The sequence below is a fragment of the Mobula birostris genome, chromosome 10 (assembly GCF_030028105.1).
Source record: "Mobula birostris isolate sMobBir1 chromosome 10, sMobBir1.hap1, whole genome shotgun sequence".
NCBI classification, from domain to species: Eukaryota; Metazoa; Chordata; class Chondrichthyes; order Myliobatiformes; family Myliobatidae; genus Mobula; species Mobula birostris.
Window position 1 is genome coordinate 82,668,908 of NC_092379.1, and position 23,601 is coordinate 82,692,508.

A 23,601-nucleotide genomic window follows, 5' to 3' on the forward strand; every position below is an offset into this window, starting at 1 on the left:
ATCTATTAAGGAACATCTGTGCAATGTTGGTTTGTCTTGGGAATGGATGGCTCCTGCATTAGGGAATACCAGTTTATAATCAACAAAAATATTTGGAAATTTATTTAAATTAAGCTGGACCTCCTATCATCACCCCATATGAACGAAATAACTTACCTGATTCTCACTACCATGCATGTTCTCCACTCTCTTCTAACCATGCACTTCCTGAAATGTTATTTTTCATTTCCTCTTAGTATCTTGTACATCTCTAAAGTATCCTAGCTCATCCATCTGGTTACCTGATCAATGATTCTGGTCTTGAAATTTGGCCACACCATGCTCACTGTTTTTGGCCTCAAAGGTCTTGTAGATTTTCTAATGATAGACAGGAACTGCACAATCATTGTGAGTTGGTAAATATGATGGCTTCAAAATGATCAAAATTCAGAATTTCAAATAGTACTCTGATTGTTGAATCGATAGCTACTCGATTCAGTTCAGAAACTGTGAATTGACAGACATGTTAGGCCATAAGAGCATAAGATATAGGAACAGAATTAGGCCATTTGACTCATCGAATCTGCTCCGTCACTTCATCATGGCTGATCCAATTTCCTCTCAGCCTCAATTTCCTGCCTCCTCCCCGTATCCCTTCATGCCCTGACCAATCAAGAATCTACTCATGTTACTTCTCATTCAGACACTGAATGGAAATTAAATACAGCATCCCATTTGGTGACAGCCTCAGCATTTGCTATTTCTAGAAGTGCATTATACACCAATTTTCCAACTTACCCAAATGTTTAGAACTCACATTGCCCTTCAAAGTTAATCTTGTCTGTTTACTTCCTCTGACATGAATGCATGCTTGGTGCTAATGTAACTGGAGTTGTAACAGTAAATCACATGCAATTTAACCAAGACATGAGGCGTTGACAATAGTAATACTGTTTCTTTTAGCACACTGCAATGTAAAAAATACCAGGTTATTTTCATGATTATATTTTTACCTTCATCTTTTTTTTATTCCAAACATTTGTTTTAATTAAATTTTATTTGAACAGCTACGTCAGGATGCTGGGGCAGGTATCTAATGACAGACCCAGTACTGTGCACACAGTGATATTAATTGAGTAACAAATCCCAAGGTGCAATCAAAGTCAGCGTCAAAGTTCAGGCAGAGATCAAAACGTCCAGAGAAATCCAAAAACCACAATCAGGAAACAGGCCGAGTTGATATTCAGACAGACAGAGTACAGATACGAATGCTGGAAAGGCTCAGGAAAATTCACTGGCACAATCTGACAACAAACAGGTGAAAACACAGGGCAGAAATACACTGAGCAATAAACAGAGAGGCAGATGATAGGTGGAGCACAATGAGACACGGGTGGCAGCAATACAGGTAATAACGAGAAGCAGATGAGAGACGGAGTACACAGTAATACAGGGGCCGGAGCAGAGCAGGAGCGGGGATGGGAGCACATGGCAATACAAAACCACAGACTGACAGCTAGGGGGAAACACACAAAAAGACAGAGTCGAACTGGAGGGACTGACAAGCTAACAGAATGTAGTGCATATTCATATCTTGGGATCATTTACCCAGTACTCTAGCTGGTAAAATAATCAGTTTGCAACTATACCTTTGTTCATCACTCACTCTGAGGAAGTTGCTTTTTTCATTGTGCAGCATCAGAACTAGATTAGTAACACCATTGGCTTTTATATATTGATCCGTGGAAAGGCAAGTACAAAGAATTGAGTAGATGTAGAATTTTTCAATCATTTCAACAACAACATAATTGTAGTGGTGGTTAATAATGTTATTTCTATGCCACGGAGTTAGCTATCCCCATTTGAGAGGAGTTCACATACTGTACAAGCAGAGTTATCAATAAAGTTCAGTTGAATATCCTGCATACTGGTACCCTAAGGTGCTCTGCATTATCCCTCAATAATGAACCCAACAGTAATTATCATAGATTCGACCCATAAACAACAGAAATCTGGGAGCGGTCATACACTTTTTCAAGATATGTGCAACTCTCAAGCATTATATGTTTTGGTTGCAATAACCCTATTACAACACTTTGGATTGACTTTCTGAACTTGCACGTTTTTGGTGATAATCTAGCTGCCTTTAGATGTACAGTGATGCAGCTGGGGAATTGCTAATTCATAGTTCCAGTAACTTGGGTTCAACCCTGTTCTCCAATGCTGGCTGTGTAGAGTTTGCACATTCTCCCTGTGACTATGTTTTTTTGTTGCCCTGGGTCCTTTAATTTCCTTCCGTATCAGAAAAAGGTGCAAATTGGTAAGTTAAATGTCACTGGAAATTACTTCCATTGGCAAATGGTAGAATTTGGAATGTGTGGTGAAATGGTTACAGAGAAAAAATTAGAATGGAGTGGGATTACTCTGTGAGTCAGACAGACTCAGTGGGTTTACATTATCTCAAAGAACTTTGAAATTTCTTTTCACTATGGTGAATTATCTGCCTGGTATTATCTAAAGAGTTTAAAGGCCCTTCTTCTAAACTTCAGATGCTTTTACCTTGTCCACCCTCTGACCTAGTAGCCCACTATCATGGTGCTATAGTTTTTGTTTTACTTCCTGACCCACAGTGAAGTAAACATGTGAATAGCTCCTGCTGGCTGCATGCAAACAGTCAATAATGGAAACCCTTGGGATTTGAAAAATGCTTTGCTTCTTCCAAAATAAACAGCGTTATTACCTAAATTGATAATAATACTGGCACTCCAAACCCATTTCTGAGAATATGAGCTATACATTTGTCTCCATTAAGTTTCACTGCAGCCCTTGTTGCTGTCTTATCCACTCTTCCGACTGAGCTGTGTAGCTGTATGGCTGCACGTAAACTGAAATGCACCTGCACACATTGCCTTTGTTGCTGCACAGCTGGAATTTTCTTTTATATAATGTTAATATAATTTTGAACATGCTAATATAATTTAGAAATATATGTTAAAATAATTATGGAATAACCTGTAATTAATTATGTTAATTAATATAATTCATAAATTGTCTAAATAATAAATGTATCACAACCTTCAGCATATTAACATTGTCATTGTTTCAAGTCACAACTGTTACAAATTGTAACAATAAACATAGAATTGAAGTTGGTAGCTCAATGTTAATAAACCACTGGCCTGCTGAATGCCAATGTCATCTAGTCAAAGCATTCTACTTTTGCCATTGTGCCTGTCAGTTGTTTTGACAACCTGACATTGTTTGCTTATGTTGTGACTTAAGGTTTGTGTTTGTTTGATGTGAAAAGTTCCAGAGTCTGAAAATTTTGGTGAGTAATATTTCAGTTTCAGGCCATGTGAAAATTTCTTGCCTGGAATAATGGTTGGTCCATGCAGCTGTAAAAAAATCAGAAGGAACATTGGTGTTATCCCATTTAGATGCACCATCCTGCACAAAACTAACCTTGAGTTTCAGGCTTAACTTTAGATTCCTGTGGCTGGCCTACAACCGCACAGTGGCCACATACTGGTTCACTATAATTTCTATTTAAGTATTGTTTCTGCAAAATGAATTCAGACATTTACTCTATTGATTTTACAATTTTCCACTAAAGTCTCAAAATTTGACCAGTCCTATGGATTACTTTTCTGTCAAGATTGAAAAAAATGTTGAGTCCAATAGCACATTAACATCTTTTCCAGTCTTTTCACAACTAGTTCAATATCATTAATTGAACAATTTTTTCTCTCTTTGTTCTGTCCACCATGAACATTGTGGCAATTGTGAGTAGTAATTCTCGTCCACAGTTTTTTTTTCCCCAGCAGTAATTTTGTTTTGGCAGTTCTGCAGTGTTTTACCTATTTCATCAATCTCAGCAACCTTCCCACTCCAGTTTTATCTCTCAGTAATTTTGACTAAATTTTTGCCATATTTTTAAATCTAAAACAGATTCCACATTCACAGAAAACCCTCAGAAAAGTGGCATGAGCCTGTTTGGGCATTCACTGAAAATAATTATGTGTTTTATCTGCTAAAATTGTGACTTAACATTTTACAGAACTTCAATTCCACTTCAAACATTCAGCTGCATTAATTTCAAATGTAAGGAATAACTCTGAACAGCTAGAATAATCTTGCTTTATCACATGATTTAAAATGCTGTAAACCCCAGGTTCAAAATTTTCTAAGCATTAATATATCATAAAACATCCTTAGGAAATTGGAACTTCACATTAGACACAATATGCAATAAAACATTTCCTACAATCTTTTATGGGATCCGACTTAAACCTGTGAGTTTTATGAACATGTGTATAACGTAAATTTCATTCAGTGATTTGAAAAGTCAACATTTCATCTAAACTCTGGATTTATAGTTACTCAATTTTGCTCATAATGTTACAATATCATCATCATAACAGGAGTTTCCTAAACCTGCTACACATTGTGTTAATATTAATTTTTAATCTTGCTATTTGAAAAACTTTCCATATCCCTCGATTCAATATTACTTCTCCCTGAATCTCTTTGCTTTTGCGCTAACTGAGAAACACAATATCGACTAGGTTACATTTGAAGGCAGTTTTCCATTGATTAATTCTTCTGGAAAATGAATTTCGACACAACAGTCTCACTTCAGTGGTATAGCTGTGCAATTTAAAATCTTCTTCTTAAATGTTTTGACCAGTATTGGAGGAAGAAATACATTATATGTTACACATGCTCCTCAGTCGCCAGTAGACTGCAATTCATTGTCATTAAAAATTAATCTCTGCACAGTATTGCCCAATTTGTACAAAGATTTATGGTGATATTTTGTTAATAATGTTTTAATTAGTGCTGGTAGAGATTCATGTTTATACTCCAGGGGTTTCATAGGCTGCTTAATCTTCAAAGTTGTGTGACTCACGAAGTATTCTGTTTGCTTGAGGTTGTTCTGGGCTATGTTGTCTATATCAGATATTCTAAATCTTGTCCTATTGACTTTACTCCTAGTTGATAATTGATGTTTGAAACCTTTGAAGTATTTGAAACTTACTTGGTGACAGAATGAATTGCATTGTGGTAGATATAATCATTTTGCACTTAAACTATATAGAAGATAAAATCTTAAATTCCCATAATTTTCCTGAGTGAATGAATTAAAATAATATTAATAAAGAGGAAATTACATTGACTTATATCATATTTTTTATGTTATGTTGCATTATGTTGTTTATGATACACAATACCATTAATGAGATGCATGAAAACATATGCTCTACTGTGCCTATTTCATACATTACAGATGGGGAAGAGGACATTGTGTATACACTGTTTAAAATACATTAGCACTGCATATTAATTTGAAAGACATTATGTTATAGACATGAAATAAATACCCCAACAGTTGATCAATCAAATGCATGTTTAGTTCCATACTGAAGAAAACTTGTTCAGCTTTACTTAGTGGAAGAAAATTAATACATACACAATGTACACAATACAATTGGATGTATCCATCCTATTTGGTATTTCTCTTGAGGAGTAAAATTACACAGTCAGGGTTATATAAACTTGATATTGTCATCCTGATTGGTGAGGTATAATAACTCTTCATGAACCTGGTGGTGCGACTCCAGATGCATCTGTACCTTCTACCTGATAGCAACAGCAAGAAAAGAACATTGCCTGGATGGTGAGGATCTTTGATAATGTCTGCTGTGTTTCTATGACAATGTTTTATGTAGATGTGGTCAATACTTAGGAGGGCTTTACCTGTGATGTACTGGGCCAAATCCATTAACTTTTGTAGGAATATCTGCTCAAAGGCATTGGTGTTCCCCTACCAGACCATAATGTAGCCAGTCAGCATGCTTTTCACCTATATGAGTTTGCCAAGGTGTTTGATGATATGTTAAACCTCCAAGGACTCCTGAGGAAGTAGAGGCTCCCAGGAATTTAAAGTTACTGACGTTCTACACTTTTGACCCTCCAATGATTACTGGCTCATGGGCCCCTGGTTTCCTCCTACTGAAGTCTACAATCAATTCCTTGATCTTATTGAAATTGAGTGAGAGGTTGCTGTTATTACACCATTCAGCCAAGTTTTCAATCTCTCTCCTGTATGCTGATTCATCATCAGCTTTGATACAGCCCACAACAGTGGTGTCATCAGCAAACTTGTATATGGTGCTGGAGCTGTACTTAATCACACAATCGTAGGTGTAAGGGGAGTCGAGCAGGGGGCTAAGTGCAGATCACTGCTATGCTCCTATGCTGATGGAGATGTGCTTGTCAATCCGAACTGACTGTGGTCTACAAGTGAGAAAACCCAGGATCCAATAACACAAGAGGGTTTTGAGGCCCAGATATTGGAGTTTGCTGACTAGTTTTAAGGGGATGATGGTGTTAAATGCCAAGCTGTAATCAATAAAAAGCATCCTGATGTATGCATTTTTGCTGCCCAGATGCTCCAGATATGTGTGAGGAGCCAATGAGATAGCACTTGCTGTAGAGCTGTTGCTTCGGTAGGCGAATTGGAGCAGATCCAAGTCAGCATTCAGACAGAAGCTGATATGCTTCAACACCACCCTCTTAAAACACTTCACCACTGTGGATGTAAGTGCCACTGGAAAAAGGTAATTAAGACAGTTTGCCATGATCTTCTTTGGCACCGGTATGATTAAAGCCTGCTTGAAGCTAGAAGGTATCACACACTGCTGGAGTGAGAGTTTGACAATATCACTTGCTTGGCTCAGATCTTCAATACTTGGCCAGGTACTCCATCCAGACCAAATGCTTTCCTTGGAGTCACTTTCTTGAAGGCAGCCTGCATGTCATCTTGAAATACTGAGATCAAAGGATCATTAGGTGAAACGAGGATGCATCATAATTCCTCCCTGTTCTGGTTGTCAAAGCAAGCATAGAAGGCATTGAGCTCATATTGAAGTGAAGCTCTGCTGTCCACTATGTTGCAAGATTTAAATTTGTAGGAGGTTATGGCATTCAAACCCTGCCACGAGCATCCCTCGTCGATACCAGTCTAGTCTTTTTCACTCGAGGCAAGGCTTTCCAGAGATCATCACAATCAGAATCAGGATCAGGTTTGTTATCACCGGCATGTGATGCGAAATGTGTTAACTTCACAGCAGCAGTTCAATGCAATACATAATATAGAGGGAAAAAAAACGCAAAAATAAAATAATATTAATCATAATAAATAAGTAAATCAATTACAATGTACATATATTGAATAGATTAAAAATCATGCAAAAAACATGAATCGCTGAGTGTGTGCCTTCAGGCTTCTATACCTCCTACCTGATAGTAACAGTGAGAAAGGGGCATGCCCTAGGTGCTGGAGATCCTAAATAATGAACAATTCCTTCCTGAGACACCGCTTCTTAAAGATATCCTGAGTACTTTGTAGGCTAGTACCCAAGATGGAGCTGACTAAATTTACAACCCTCTGCAGCCCCTCGCCCCCCCCCCCACCTCCGCATAACAGACAGTGATGCAGCCTGTCAGAATGCTCTAACCATGTAGTGTCCTCCATGTAATACCATGGGCTCTTAACTTGTTAAGCAGCCTCATATGTAGCACCTTGTCAAAGGCCTTCTAAAATCAAAATGTACAACATCCATTGATTTTCCTTTGGCTATTCTGCTTGTTACTTCTTCAAAGAATTCCATCAGATTTGTTAGGCAAAATTTTCCCTTAAGGAAATCATGCTGACATTGGCCTATATTATCACATGCCTCCAAGGTCCCTGAAAACACACCCTTAACAATTGACTCCAACATCCCAACCACTGACGTCAGGCTAAATGGCCTGGAATTTCCTTTCTTCTGCTGCTCTCCCTTCTTGAAGAGTGAAGTGCACATTTGCACATTTCCATTGCTCCAGAACCATGCTAGAATCCACTGATTTTTGAAAGATCATTACTACTAATGCCTTCACAATCTCTTCAGTCACCTCCTTCAGAAGCCTGGACTGTAGACGACCTGATCCAGGTGACTGATCTACCTTCAGATCTTCCAGTTTCTCATCACCTTCTTCCTAGTAATGGTAACCTCACTCACTTCTGCCCACTGACACTCTTGAACCTCTCGCATACTAGTAGTTTTATCCTCAGTGAAGACTGATGGGAAATACTTGTTCAGTTTGTCTGCTATCTCCATATCCCCCATATCTACATTTCCAGCATCATTGTCCAGCAGTTCAATATCTACTCTCACAACTCTTTTATTATTTATATTGCTGAAGAAACTTTCAGTATGTTCTTAAATATATTGGCTACATTACCTTTATATTCCATCTTTTCCTCTTTTTCTGACTATTTTAGTTGCCTTCTAACAGTTTTTAAAAGCTTCACAATTCTCTAATTTCCCATTAATTGTTGCTCTATTATTTGCCTGTATTTGGCTTTTATGTTGGCTTTGACTTGTCTTGTAAGCCATGGCTGGATCATCCTCTCTTTAGAATGCTTCTTCTTTGGGATGTATCCATCTTTCCTTCTGAATTGCTCCCAAATATTCCAGCCCTGCTTGTGTTCTCATCCAATAAATTTTGGCCAGCTCCTCTCTCATGCCTCTGGAATCCCCTTTAATCCACTGTAATACTGATACATCTGACTTCAGCTTGACTCTTTCAAAACGTAGGGTGAATTCTATCATACTATGATCACTGCTTCCTCAGGGTTCCTTTACCTTAAGCTGTCTAATCAATTCCAATTTGTTGCACGATGTTCAACCTAGAACATGAGTTGCTCTAAAAAGTCATCTCATAGGTATTCTGGAAATGCCCCCTCTTGGGATCAAGCACCAACCTTATTTTTCCCAATCTATCTACATATTGAAATCCCCCATGACTATCGTAACATTGCCCTTCTAACATACATTTTTTACCTCTCGTTGTAATTTATAAACCACATCATTGCTATTGTTTTGAGGTCTGTGCTTAATTCCTATCAGAATTGCTTTACAACTGAGTTTCTTAGCTCAACCGACAATGATTCTACACTTTACAATACTATGTCACATCTTTCTAATTATTTGGTTTAACTTTTTACCAACAGAGCCACCCCACCCGTCTGCTTATCTGCCTGTCATTTTGATACAATGTGTATCCTTGGAGGTTAAGCTCCCAGCTATAATCTTTCAATCACAATTCAGTGATATCCACAACATCATTTATGCTAATCTCTAACAGTGCCACAAGTTCATCTACCTTATTTTCTAGACTGTGTGCATTCAAATATAACCACTTCTGTCCTGCATTAATCACTCTTTTCAATTTTCTCCCCCCCACAATTTTACATTGCAGTTCATCCTGTTGAATGAGATTTTGCCCTATCATCAGGCTCTCCTTGCTAGCAGTCTCACTATACAATATCTCTGTCCCAACTGCCCCATCTTCAGCGCTATTACTCCGGTTACCATCCACCTGCCAAGTTAGCTTAAACCCTCCCGAACATATCTAGCAAACCTACCTGCAATGGCACTGGTCTCCCTTGGGTTCAAGCACAAACCATCCATTTTGTACAGGTCATACCTCCCCTAGAAGAAATTCCAATGATCCAAAAATCTGAATCCCTACCCCTACACTAGTTCCTCAACCAAGCATTCATCTGTTAAGTCTTCTTACTCTTACCCTCATTGGTGCATAACAGTCATGGGGGATTTCAATATGTAGGTAGATTAGGAAATTCAGGTTGGTGCTGGATAACAAAAGTGGGAATTTTTAGGATGCCTATGAGAAGGCTTTTCAGAGCAGCTCGTGACAGAGCCTACTGAGGATCAGCTATACTAGATTGGGTGTTGTGCAATGAACTGGAATTGATTAGAGAGCTTAAGATAAGGAACCCTTAAGAGACAGTGACCAGATGATTTTTCACGTTGGCTCTTGTGATGAAGATATTGCCTTATGAGGAGTGATTGAATAGGATGACCCAAAGTCATTAGAATTTAAAAGAATAATAAATAACTATATTGATTACTACCATCAGAGAGTAGATACAACAGCCTAAGGACACACACTGAAACATTTTAGGAACAGCTTCATCGCCCTCCGCCCTGAGATTTCTGAAAGGACAATGAACCCACAAACACTACATAGTTTAATATATTTTATATATTTCTTATTGTAACTTGTGGTGTAAGCCCTTCAAGGGGCTCCTATGCAAACTTGACCCATTAGCTGGCTCCGCTAAAAGCCATGAGAAGGCCACCTTGCTCGGGTCAGCATGATTTGGTGTTCAGCTAAACAGGAACAGTGTGATGTCCCGATTAAAGATACCTCGATTTGAGCTAATGTTGCCCAAATGCTACCCATACACAATTGTTGGTCGACATGAAATAATAGATCTTACAGTGCATAAAATTTTATAGAAAGGATATTTACAAATTTCAGCTTTATGGAACAGTTAGTAAGAAAAAGAAAAAAATGAAAGGGCCTATTTCAGTTAACCCAGTCCAAATCTGCGCACAAAGTTGGAGATGATCCGGAGTTTGTCCTTTTCAGTCGCACTCTGGACCCAAGGTCTGTGTGAAAGCACACTCCACATTCCGCACCACTCAAAATCCAGCTCAGGCAACAGTTTCTCTCTCTCAGGCATAATGATCCTTCCCAGATCCATTCATATGCACAAAGTGCTTTGTGCAATGGGATGCTCCTACCCCAGCATTCTCAACCATCTTCCCGCCTGTCCTCTCTGCAACTCCTGCCAAAAAGACCACAAACCCTACCACTGTCTATCACAAATCTCTCTCCTCCCAGCTCTCTCCAGAACTTTCCCCCAGTTCCACCGTCCTCACTGGCTGATGCAACATCCCTAAGTTGAACATCATAGCCCATATCTTTCGCCAAAACCAAAACATTCCCCCAGCAGGACACTCTGCCTTTACAGAAAGGTATGGAATAAAATACCTTACAGTATTAGCAGCAAAAATCTTAACCAGGGAATTGCAATAGTATTTTTGTTACTATAAATTGCAATAAGAAATATATATTACCTAAATTAAATTAAATTAAATAAGTAGAGCAAACCTAGTGACATAGAGTATGTCTTGATAATAAGCCTGATTCTGATTCTGAGGCAAAGCAACTGAGGCGGCAGGAAAATATGGACGGGTTATAATTCGTATTGCCTTTCTTGCTATTCAAAATCTAACAGTCTTTTCACTTCTGTCTGATTGATATACATATCACCACACTGAAGTCTGCATTTCTGTCTGTCTTCTGCGGAGTTCTTCCAGCGTGTTATGTGTGTTGCTCAAGGTTTCCAGCATCAGCAGAATTGCTTGTTTCCTTTATCTTCACTCTGTTTGGCAAACTAGAAATTCTTTAAGGGGATAGCTACACTCATTTAATGACTCCGTTATATTGTTATTTCATGCTTGTTATTTATTGCTATTTATTTTTATCTGCATTTGCACAATTTGTTTACAGTTTATAGTTCCTGATGTTTGCAATATAGTTACTGTTCTATAGATTTTCTAAGTATGCCCACAGAAAAAAAAATCTCAGGGTTGTACGTAGTAACATGCATATACTCTGAACTTTGAACTTTGAGGTTTTCTGCATTTTGGATTTGGACTTGGACTGTGGACTTTTTATCAGTCATGTATTTTTTCATTCTGCGTTTTTCACCCAATCTTCCTCTTTATTTTCATGTGCAGTGGAGGAGGATTTGGGGGTCGATATGCCTGTTCTGTTTAGTTAGTTTTGGTTAGTTATGCAGTGAGGAGGATTTTGGGGGTTGATGATTGTCTTGCTATTCTTTTCTTTCTTTGTTTCATGGCTATCTAGAGGACAAAAAAATTCCAAGTTGTATGCTTCAATAATAAGTGAACCTTTCAACATTTGAATGATTTGAATGAAGGAATTGATGGCTTTGTTCACAGATGAAATAAAGATAAGTGGAGGGTCAGGTAGTGTTGAGGAAGCAGAGAGGCTACAGAAGGACTTAAATTAGGAGAACAGGCAAAGAAGTGGCAGATGGAATACAGTGTTGGGAGGTGTATACGTCATGCACTTCGGTGGAAGAAATAAAAGCATAGAATATTTTTCTAAATTTGGGAGAATTCAAAAATCTGAGATGCAAAGAGGCTTGCTAGTCCTCATGTAGGATTTCCTAAAGGTTAATTTGTAGGCTGAGTTGATGGTGAGGAAGCCAAATGCATCATTAGCATTTATTTTGAGAGGATTGATATATAAAAGCAAGGATATAATGTGTAAAGCAAGAACATAGCTATGATGAAATGGCAGATCAGGTTTTATTAGACACTGGTGAAGCATCATTTTGTAGTATTGTGAGCAGTTTCAGGCACTTAACCTAAGAAAGAATATGCTTACCTTGGAGAGGATTCAAAGGAAGTTCATGAAAATGATTCCGAGATTAAAATGCTTATCATATGAGGACCTGTACTCACTGGAATTCAGAAGAATTAAGGGGAATCTCATTGAAACCTATCGAATATTGAAAGGCCATGATAGAGTGGATGTGGAAAGGATATTTCCGAAGGTGTGGGAGTCTAAGGCGTGGGAGTCTAAGGCCATAGGACATGGCCTCAGAATAGAGGTTCATCCATTTTGAATGGTGATGATGAGGAATATCTTTAGCCAGAGAGTGGTGAGTCTGTGGAATTCATTTCCACAGGCAGCTGTGGAGGTCAGGTTCTGGGTATATTTATGGTAGAGGTTGACAGATTCTTTATTAGCCAGGGCATGAAGGGATACAGGGAGTAGGCAGGAGATTGGGGTTGAGAAGGAAATGGATCAGACATAATGAAACGGCAGATCAATCACGATGATCCGAATAACCTAATTCTGCTCCTATATCTTAAGTTCTAACAGCCTTAACCAACGCCAATATAAATACTTGTACATTCCTTTTTAAAGAAGGAGGTGAAATGTCTATATAGTCTTCCAGGTGTAACCACAATAACATCACGTATTTCTGAGCATGTCATTATTTTAAATTTATATTTTCATTTCATATAATCTCAGCAAAATCTAAAATGAACTCAGTCAAGATGTAAGCAGAAGTGTTGCTGAATGACAGCCTGAGATTAGAAGGAGCACAATAATGGGCTTTTTCTGAAAATAGAACATAGAACCTAGAACTTAGAAGTTTACAGCACATTACAGATCCTTCAGCCCACAATGTGTGCCGACCATGTAACCTATTCTAGCATAGTCCTCTATTTTCCTAAGCTCCATGTACCTATCTAACGTGCTCTTAAAAGACCCTGTTGTATCTGATTCCACCACCGCAGCCGACGGTGCATTCTACGCACCCGACACTCTCTGTGTGAAAAACTTATCCCTGGCATCTCCTCGGTACCTATTTCCAAGCACCTTAAAATTATACCCCCTCATGTTAGCCATCTGAGCCCTGGGAAAAAGCCTCTGGCTATCCACACGATCAATGCCCTTCATCATGTTATACACCTCTTTCAGGTCACCTGTCATCCTCTGTCGCTCCAAAGAAAAAAGGCCAAGAATACTCAACTTATTCTCATAAGGTATGCCCTCCAATCTAGGGAACATCCTTGTAATTCTTCTTTGCACTCCCTCTATTGTATCCACATCCTTCCTGTACTGAGGTGACCAGAACTGAGCACAATTCTCCAAGTGAGGTCTGACAAAGGTCTTATATAACTAAAATGGAGAGGAAAATCGTGAAGACAACCAACAGGAATTCTGCAGATGCTGGAAATTCAAGCAATACACATCAAAGTTGCTGGTGAACGCAGCAGGCCAAGCAGCATCTCTAGGAAGAGGTACAGTCGAAATTTCAGGCCGAGACCCTTCGTCCTGACGAAGGGTCTCGGCCTGTAACGTCGACTGTACCTCTTCCTCTTCATGAAGACAATTTTTTTTTACTGTGTGGAAGTGTAAGGCTTGATCCTGAATAAACAACATCAGGCTAAATGTAATGCATGTATTGTTTTTGCAATATAGATACCAAGGTTATATATCTTATCACTTTGTTATATGAGTTATAAAAATTTGCTCCTCTCTTTTCCTCACATTTGGACTAAGGTAGAAACTCTGATTCTTTAAAATTTTTCTTTAGAATGTGTCTGTAAGTAGCAAGCCCACTATTTTTTGCCCATTCCCTAATACCCTTATGTAAAATATTCAACGTAATTAGAACATTGTGTTGAAACAGGAACGTAGGATGTTTTGCTACAATTTATATTTACTGAGTCATTTTTGGACTTATATTGAGTTTATTCCAAGCCAAAAGTTTCATCTCTTAAGATCCAGAGTTGGAATACTGTGGAAACAATATTGTTAAACTCTGAAATTAGAAGAAAAATTCGGTCAAAAAATTCAGCAAATTTGCCTCCAACTTCTAACCTGCCCTCAAATTTATTGGTTCATTTCTGACCCCTCTCTCTCCTCTTTATATCTCTAGAAACAGACTGTGCATTGATATCTTTTATAAATCTACTGATTCCCACAGTTCCCAAGTCCTGACGAAGGGTCCCGGCCCGAAACGTCGACTGTACCTCTTCCTGTAGATGCTGCCTGGCCTGCTGCGTTCACCGGTATTTTTTGTGTGTGTTGCTTGAATTTCCAACATCTGCGGATTTCCTCGTGACTCCCACAACTATCTTGACTGTAAATCTTCCCTCCATGTCGCTTGTAAAAACGCTCAGCTCCTCAATCTCCACTCTATTTCTTCTCAGGATGAGACTTTCCATTCCAAAACATCTGAGAAGTAAACCTTCTTCAATGAATGGTGATTCATTTCCTCTGACATTGATCCTGCCCTCACCCATATCTCCTCCATTTTCCTGTCATCCATCCTCACCCTACCTTTCTATCACCATGATAGGGCTGAAGTTCACCTTGTCCTTACCTACCAGCTCACAAGCCTCCCTATCCAGCTCATACTTCTCCATACCATCTGGCATTTTCAATGGAACCCTACCATAAAACCTCCTTCCCTTCCCCCACCTCTACCTATCAGTTTTCATACTAATCACATTCTCTGAGGCACCCTTACCTATTTGTCCCCCCCACGACATCTGTCCTAACATTTACCTCAGCAAGTGGCCCTACACCTCCTCCCTCACCATCATTCAGGGCCCCAAGCAATCCTTCCAGGTGATGCTACGCCTCATCTGTGAATCTGTCAGAGGCATCTATTTTATCCAGTGCTCACAGAACAGTCTCCTCTACATTGGGGTCCCAGCGTAGTTTTGGGGACTGCTTCAATGAACACCTCCACTCCATTTGCCAGAAAAAGCATCTCCTGGTGGCCATCCGTTTTAATTCTACTTTCCATTCCTATTCTAACATGTCAGTTCGTGTCCTCCTCTTCTGCCCTGATGAGGTCACACTAAGGCCAGAAGAACAATGCATCATATTCCAGCTGGGTAGCCTCCAAGATGACAACAGGAGCTCCAATTTCTCTAATACAGTAATTTCTCCTCCTTTCTATTCTCTGTTTTTCCATTTCCCATTCTGGGTCCCCTCTTACTCCTTCTCTTCTCAACTGCACATCACCTCCCCAGGGTACCTTTCCTCCTTGCCTTTCTCCCATTGTCCATTCTCCTCTCCAATCAGATTCTTTCTTCTTCAGGCTTTATGTCTTCCACGTATCACTTCCCAGCTTCTCATTTCTTCCTTGAGCTCCCACTCACCTACCTTCTACCTCATCTGGTCTCACCTATCACTTGCCAACTTGTAGCCCTTCCTTTCTGCCCACCTTCTTATTCTTGTTTCTTCCCCCTTTCTTTCCAGACATGATAAAGAATTTTGACCTAAAACACTGACTGCTTATTCCCTTCCATAGATGCCCCCTTACCCATTAAGCTTTTCCTGCATTTTGTGTGAATTGCTCTATAAATGCTGGTTTGTTTTCCATCTTAGTTTTTCCTACTATTCTCAGCTCCTCCAGCTCTTCTTCTAATTTTTCCTAATGTGACACTTTATGATGTAGGTGAATATAAATCCTGCAAAAGTGTGAATCTCTGCTGATTTCACCACCACTGATGTCTAAAACCCTAGAGCTGTGAAGTAGTCTTTATTTTCTGATTGGAATAATTCCAGTCAATAATTTACAGCTAATGTGTAAAGTTAAAATTGTGTTTGTTTCATCTACAAATGATGTTGTAAACAGAAACATTTTCCTTTAGTTTCTCCTGATTAACTGTTGTAAAATAAGAAGAGAATTGAAAATCTGGACAATCCTCCACTAAAGTTATAGAGCTGTTCAGGAATATAGCTGATAAGATACATGTCGTTCTGATAATATTTGCTGCTCTTTTTATCTCCTGAGTGTTTCATGCATCATTAGAATGTCTTTGTAGATGGGTTCTAAAATCTGCCCAGAATTTCCTTTGTAATTATAGTAATCACTTTCTGTTTTTAAATTGATATTTAGTGTGAGAAAGTCATTCTCTATGGCAAAGTTGGTCACCATTTACTACTTAATAGATAGAAATTGTTGGTGTTATATCGTAGAAGTGTCATTACAATGTGCAATGAAATGTAAAGGTATGGTTAAGTTGAAAATTTCTAAAGAAAATCAGCAAATTCTTGCATTTCATATCAATTGCCATTAAGGCTTTATAAACCAGAAAAAATATTTACCTAGCAAGAGTGTTGTTAGTAATTTAGATTGAAATTTCCATTAGAAAATAATATTCTTATACTTGTTGGCTGTTTAATCATAAATTGAGCTCAGATGCAAACAGCAAAATAGTTTTAGAATGGATAAATGTTTAAACTAAACATGACAGATTTTCACTTTCACTTAAGCTTGTTCTAGATAATTACTTTGAAAGCAAAAAAATTGAAGTTTATTGACAAAGAAAATATTAATATCAAAACTTTAAACTCAACTATTTTTATTTTTAAAATAATTTTGTAGGTTAAACTTTTGAGATATTGTCCTTGGGGAAAACTTTAAGTTCTCTACTGCTTCAAGGTACTAAAACTCCACCTTTGTCATTAATAAACCTGTAGAAGCAACCCTCACACGACTATTTTAGTTGTTGCGAATAATTTCTTCAGTGATAATTGGACCAGTCAATGTTAATGTCTTCTTCCACTGTGCATAATCTGGGATTTTGGTTATGGCAATCATTTGTGTTCTAGTATAGGACAGGTGAGTTCTTTACAATGAAATCAATACAAGTTAAGGAATTTGAATAGAGATTTTGATCTTGTTTCCCTTCTGATAGTGTCTTCCAATATCTATTTAAAGTGAATACATAGTGTTTGGCAGATCATAAAAGATTGCCATATTCTCAGAAGTAAGCATTTGAAGGCACACATCATTTTCACTATCTCCCATTCTCAACAGTTCACCTGGGATAAATGAAGACTACAGCAAATATATTAACATCATTGGTGATCTGCCCATTATGCCAGAAGAACCCTGCAAGAAGATGCACTGGATCTGATTAAAAGTTGTTTTCTCTTCAAGTTGAAAAACAATATAAATGCAATACAATGGGAACTGCTACAATTCAACTTGAAATTCAACAAGGAATGCAGTGAAGTAAATATGATTTTTATAAAGTTGAGGATTTCTGGATGTCTGTGTATAACTTGTTAGGTTATAAGCTGGTCCTTATGAATGTCAATACATCATTGAGCCTTAATAAATAAACAACCTCCTACTAAAATATTAGACCTTATCTGTGAAACATACATGGAACTCTTGTTTAGAAATATTCTTGTCCACATTTTATCACGTTTCTCACAAAGACAAAATGGAAGTTCAATATATTGTCTGTCAGATGAGGAACTGCAGGGAATAGCAAAAAATCATCTATTCACTTTTCCCTTCAAGATTCTGCTGAATGCTTAGTTGAATGAGAACTTTGAATCAGCCTGAATTCCACTGTGTACCAATCCAAGATATAAGTATGACTGAGATTAAAGATTGTTTACCGCAACTGAAAAGACAAAATTAGATTCTGTGTCACCAAATCATTATATACTTAAAGCAACAGCTCCAATTAAAACATTGCAGCATCTTTGGCTCGGAGTTAGGTGATATTTAATTCCCATATGGCCACAGAAATTAGAATTTGTGAGCTAAAATTTTGGTCATAGTTTTCTAGAGTCAACTTTGCTTGCGTAAGTCAGATAAAATAATGCAGATATTTCTATTTCCATTACTGTAATATTCATATCTTCATCTGTTGGAGAATTTGCATAGGATGCCCTTCTTTATGTCCACCACAGTTAAAATAAATGCTTTCATGTCTGAGTTAATTTGTTCAGGAATTTGGAATTGTGCATTTTCTGTTCCCATGATTTTACCCCTAGTTAATTTTCTGTAGTTTACTTTAATAATCTATTTTACACATTTCTTTATTTAGCAAATCAGAATTTGTATTTTCCATCAGCACCTTTCCAGTAAAAATACATTTGTATAATGTCTTTATTGTAACGAAAATCTCAGAAAATGCTTCACAAGAATGATATCAATCAAAGGAAAATTGAACCTGAGCTACATACTCAAAAACCTGGAAAGAGGTGCAAAGGAACAGAAGGATGGGGTGGGAATTCTACATATGAGGGCCTTTTGCATTCTAAGGCATGGTGAAATACGATGATGTATAAGAGTTTAGAGTTTACGCAACCCAGGGAACATTTGCAGAGATAGAGAGTGAAACCAAAAAGAAACAAGAAAAGAATGAGAAGGACTTTAAAATCAAATCTTCATTTAACTGTGAGCTATTATCAGTCAGCAGTGACAATAACAGAACTTGATGTGAGTTAACAGCCTGTGTTGGAATTGTTAATTCTGCAACTGTTCTCCATTGTGGGCTAGGTTGTCAGACCATGTCCACCTGTCACTCATTGTATGTCAGAAAACATTGATCCTCCCAGACCACCCAAATGTGTTCAACAGTCTCCCTGGATTACTTGAGCCTTTGTTGATCATTGGCATATGAGCAGTACTAATCAACCCACACCCATAGATGTTATTGCTTCAACGTGCGCAAAATGTTGGTTTATCTTAGTGATTCAGGCATCATCTACAGAGGAAAATGAACAGAGTAAGATGAGTTAGTAAATTGGTTTAGACATTGGCTTCACGGAAGAGGTGAGAGAGTGGAAGTAGATGTTTGCCTCTCTGGAGGCTTGTGACTTGTGACTAGTGGTGTGCTGCAAGGATCACTGTTGGGTCTGTTGCTGTTTGTAATCAATGATCTGGATGATAATGTGGTCAACTAGATCTGCAAAATTGCAGATCACACCAAGATTGGGGGTACTTTGTACAGTAAGGAAGACTCAAAGCTTACAATGGGATCTGGACCAGTTGGAAAAATAGCAGATGGTATTTATGCAGACAAGCCTGAGATGTTATGCTTTCCCAGGACAAACCAGGTCTCAAAAAGTCTATGTCCAGGATATTGTATATAATTTCCGGGCATCAGGGAGCCACTATCGATATGCGGGAGACTCCCAGAACTTCCGGGAGAGGTGGGAGGTCTGCTTGCTGTTTGACGTTCAACTCCAGCAACGCTTCGTGTCATGTTCCAGCTACGCTCATGCCCTTGTCTGCATCCTAACCTTATCTCCACACCAGTGTCCTGCGTTTGGGTTCACCTGTTCCACGCAACAGCTGAGTTAACAAATTTCACATCATATGCCAGTGATAATAAACCTGATTCTGATTCTAAAATATGCCGAAGTTAAGTCAACTATTAAATCTGTCACAGAGTGTAACTGTTTCTAATTGTATCCTGATATTCAAAAAACATTGCAAAACTATTAAGTCTGCAATTAAAAGAAAAAGAAAAATGAAACACAGAAACAGTTAACCAGTTCAAACATTCCAACAATTTATTTGATTCAAACACAAATAAGCGACTTTACACGCAGTAGGTGATTCTAAATTGTTCATCTATTGCTGTTCCCATATCTAGCAAAACATGGAACAAAAGCAACCAGCAGATTGGCTGGGATGCTGAAGCAATCTCATGCCTTGCTGCTTGATTCTAAGTGTAGTAGAGTAGAGCTACTAAGACTTGATGTTTCAATCCCTATGGTAAGTTGGCAGTCTCGATGTTGGCTGTGGGCTTGGAGTGGTGACAAGGAGGGTAGGGACGTCATCGGGGTCATCAGGTGGGCACCCTCCTTCCTTGACGTTTCGTTGATAAACCCACGATGTCTCCAGAGGGCTCAATGGTGCTACCTGGCATCCCAGATACATCCCCCTCAGTTCCATACCCTCCTGTCTTCATCTTGCAGCACAGTTGTTGTCTTTCCTTTTAATCCAAATCCAATTGCTGCTTTCTTCTGCTGAATTTGATAAGGACTAGATTGCTTGTTGGAGGGAGAGACCCCTCACCCCCATTTTCTTCAATAGGCTGGTCGTAGATGTAGCAATGAACCCCCTGCATCCCACTTCTGCAGGGAAAATCTTGGTCTTCCAGCCATTCTGGGCAGCTTCAGTTGCCAGTTCAGAGTACTTGGTACTTTTATATTGAAAAAGTGAGGGATCTATATTAAATTAAGGCAGCTTGGAGTAAATGAGGTGCTTGAGGAATATAAAGAATGTAAAAAGAATCTTAAGAAAGAAATTAGAAAAGCTAAAAGAAGATATAAGGCTGCTTTGGCAAGTAAGGTGAAATGAAATCCAAAGGAGTTCTACAGTTATATTAATAGCAAAAGGATAGTGAGGGATAAAATTGGTCCCTTAGAGAATCTGAGTGGATAGCAATATGCGGAGCCAAAAGAGATGGGGGAGATTTTGAATAATTTCTTTTCTTCGGTATTCATAAAGGAGAAGGATATTGAATTGTATAAAGTAAAGGAAACAAGAAGGGTAGTTATGGAAAGTATGATGATTAAAGAAGAGGAAGTTCTGGTGCTTTTAAGGAATATAAAAGTGGATAAGTCTCCGGGTCCAGATAGGATATTCCCTAGGACCTTGAGGGGAGTTTAGTGTGGATATAGCAGGGGCTCTGACATAAGTATTTCAAAGGTCATTAGAAACGGGGATGGTGCCGGAGGATTGGCATACTGCTCATGTGGTTCCATTGTTTAAAAAGGGTTCTAAGAGTAAACCTAGCAATTATTGGCCTGTGAGTTTGACATCAGTGGTGAGTAAATTGATGGAAAGTATTCTTAGAGATGGTATATATAACTATCTGGATAGACAGGGTCTGATTAGGAACAATCAACATGGATTTGTTCGTGGAAGGTCATGTTTGAAAATCTTACTGAATTTTTTGATTAGGTTACTAGGAAAGTTGACAAGGGTAAAGCGGTGGATGTTGTCTATATGGACTTCAGTAAGGCCTTTGACAAGGTTCCACACGGAAGGTTAGTTAGGAAGGTTCAATCGTTAGGTACTAATATCAAAGAAGTAAAATGGATTCAGCAGTGGCTGGATGGGAGATGCCAGAGGGTAGTGGTGGATAACTGTGTGTCAGATTTGAGGACAGTGTCTAGTGGTGTGCCTCAGGTATCTGTACTGGGTCCAATGTTGTTTCTCACATATATTAATGATCTGGATGATGGGGTGGTAAATTGGATTAGTAAGTATGCAGATGATACTAAGATAGGGGGAGTTGTGGATAATGAAGTAGGTTTTCAAAGGTTGCAGAGAGATTTAGACCACTTAGAAGAGTGCGCTGAAAGATGGCAGATGGAGTTTAATGCTGAAAAATGTGAGGTGCTACATTTTGGTAGGACTAATCAAAATAGGACATACATGGTAAATGGTAGGGCATTGAAGAATGCAGTAGAACAGTGGGATCTAGGAATAATGGTGCATAGTTCCCTGAAGGTGGAATCTCATGTGGATAGGGTGGTGAAGAAAGCTTTTGGTATGCTGTCCTTTATAAATCAGAGCATTGAGTATAGGAGTTGGGATGTAATGTTAAAATTGTACAAGGCATTGACAAGGCTAAATTTGGAGTATTGTGTACAGTTCTGGTCACAGAATTATAGGAAAGATGTCAACAAAATTGAGAGATTGCAGGGAATGTTACCTGGGTTTCATCTCCTAAGTTACAGAGAAAGGTTGAACAAGTTGGGTCTTTATTCTTTGGAGCGTAGAAGGTTGAGGGGGGAATTGATAGAGGTATTTAAAATTATGAGGGGGAATAGATAGAGTTGACGAGGATAGGCTTTTTCCATTGAGAGTGGGGGAGATTCAAACAAGAGGACATGAGTTGAGAGTTAAAGGGCAAAAGTTTAGGGGTATCATGAGGGGGAACTTCTTTACTCAGAGAGTGGTAGCTGTGTGGAACGATTTTCCAGCAGAAGTGGTTGAGACAGGTTCAATGTTGTCACTTAAAGTTAAATTGGATAGACATATGGACAGGAAAGGAATGGAGGGTTATGAGATAAGTGCAGGTCAGTGGGACCAGGTGAGGTTAAGTGTTCGGCACAGATTAGAAGGGCTGAGATGGCCTGCTTCTGTGATGTAATTGTATATGGTTTATGGCTATTGGTCTTTTTTCCTCTCATAAGCTTCTTCGACACCATCTTCCCATGGTACTGTCAACTCCACAACATATGCCAGCTTAGTTGTTGTGGACCACAGGACCATGTCCGTCCAGAGTGTTGTAGCCGCAATGTCTAGGGGAAACACAAACTTTTTTTCCAAGTCCACGTCCATTTTCCAATCCCAAGCAACCTGCAGAATGCTTACATCGTTTGATGTTATATGGTGCTCTGGAGGTTGGCCTACTGGTACAAATCATGTGACGTGGACACTTCCTGCCAATTTTTGTGGGAGAGTATTTGTAGTGATTCGCCTCAGTTCCAAGATTGATGCCAGCTGTCTGAGAACTTGGTTATGCCATCAAGTGTACTGCCCCTGGGTGAGGCTCGTGGTGCATCCTGTTAAAATGTGCCTTAGTGATCCAGGTGCTTGACAAAAAAAGCAAGCGGGGTCTTCTCCCTACCACTGGTTCAAGTTCTGGGGTGTGGATAGGAGGTCATAAGTGGTTCTGGTGACAAAACTTAGCCGAGATCTCTCCATCTCCCAGATGTCACGTCAGCTAAGTTTCCTCTTTTCCAGACTCTCCCAATTAGTCCATTGGCCCTGCTTGGCCATTGAGACGGCCTTGGTGTTTCGCTTTGCCTCCTCCCGTCTTCTCAACTCCTCCACCACGAGCCGTCTCTTCTGCACTGATGTTGCCTTGTGCCACTGAGGTGCTTTTGGGACGAGTCTGAGACCGGCTCTCCTATGTTGGACTTGGCCATCCACATCCCTGAAGTGAAGAGCAGACTTAGCACTCTGAATGGCTTCAGATGGAGTCCACTTCCTCCCTGTTGCCACACGGAGGGCCGCTGTTCGAATAACAGTATCTTCAGATTCAGTGAGGGTCATGACCAACCTTGCTTTGGTGAATTCGAATTCTTCCACAAGACTTGCAATTGGTAATATCAATTTGCCGTACCCGTACAGTCCAACAGGACTTAAGCATCGCAGAAGTCCAAGCCACTGTTTTACATGTGTGCTGATCATTTTTTCGAGCTTTTCTACCTTGTTGGTGGGGATTTCATACACTGTTAAAGGCCACATGAGTCTCGGGAGTATGCCGAACTGGAAGCACCACAGCTTGAGTTTTCCTGGTAGCCAGGTCTTGTTGATGCCAGCTATGTACATGATGGTATCCTTTTTTAGTTGTTTAAACT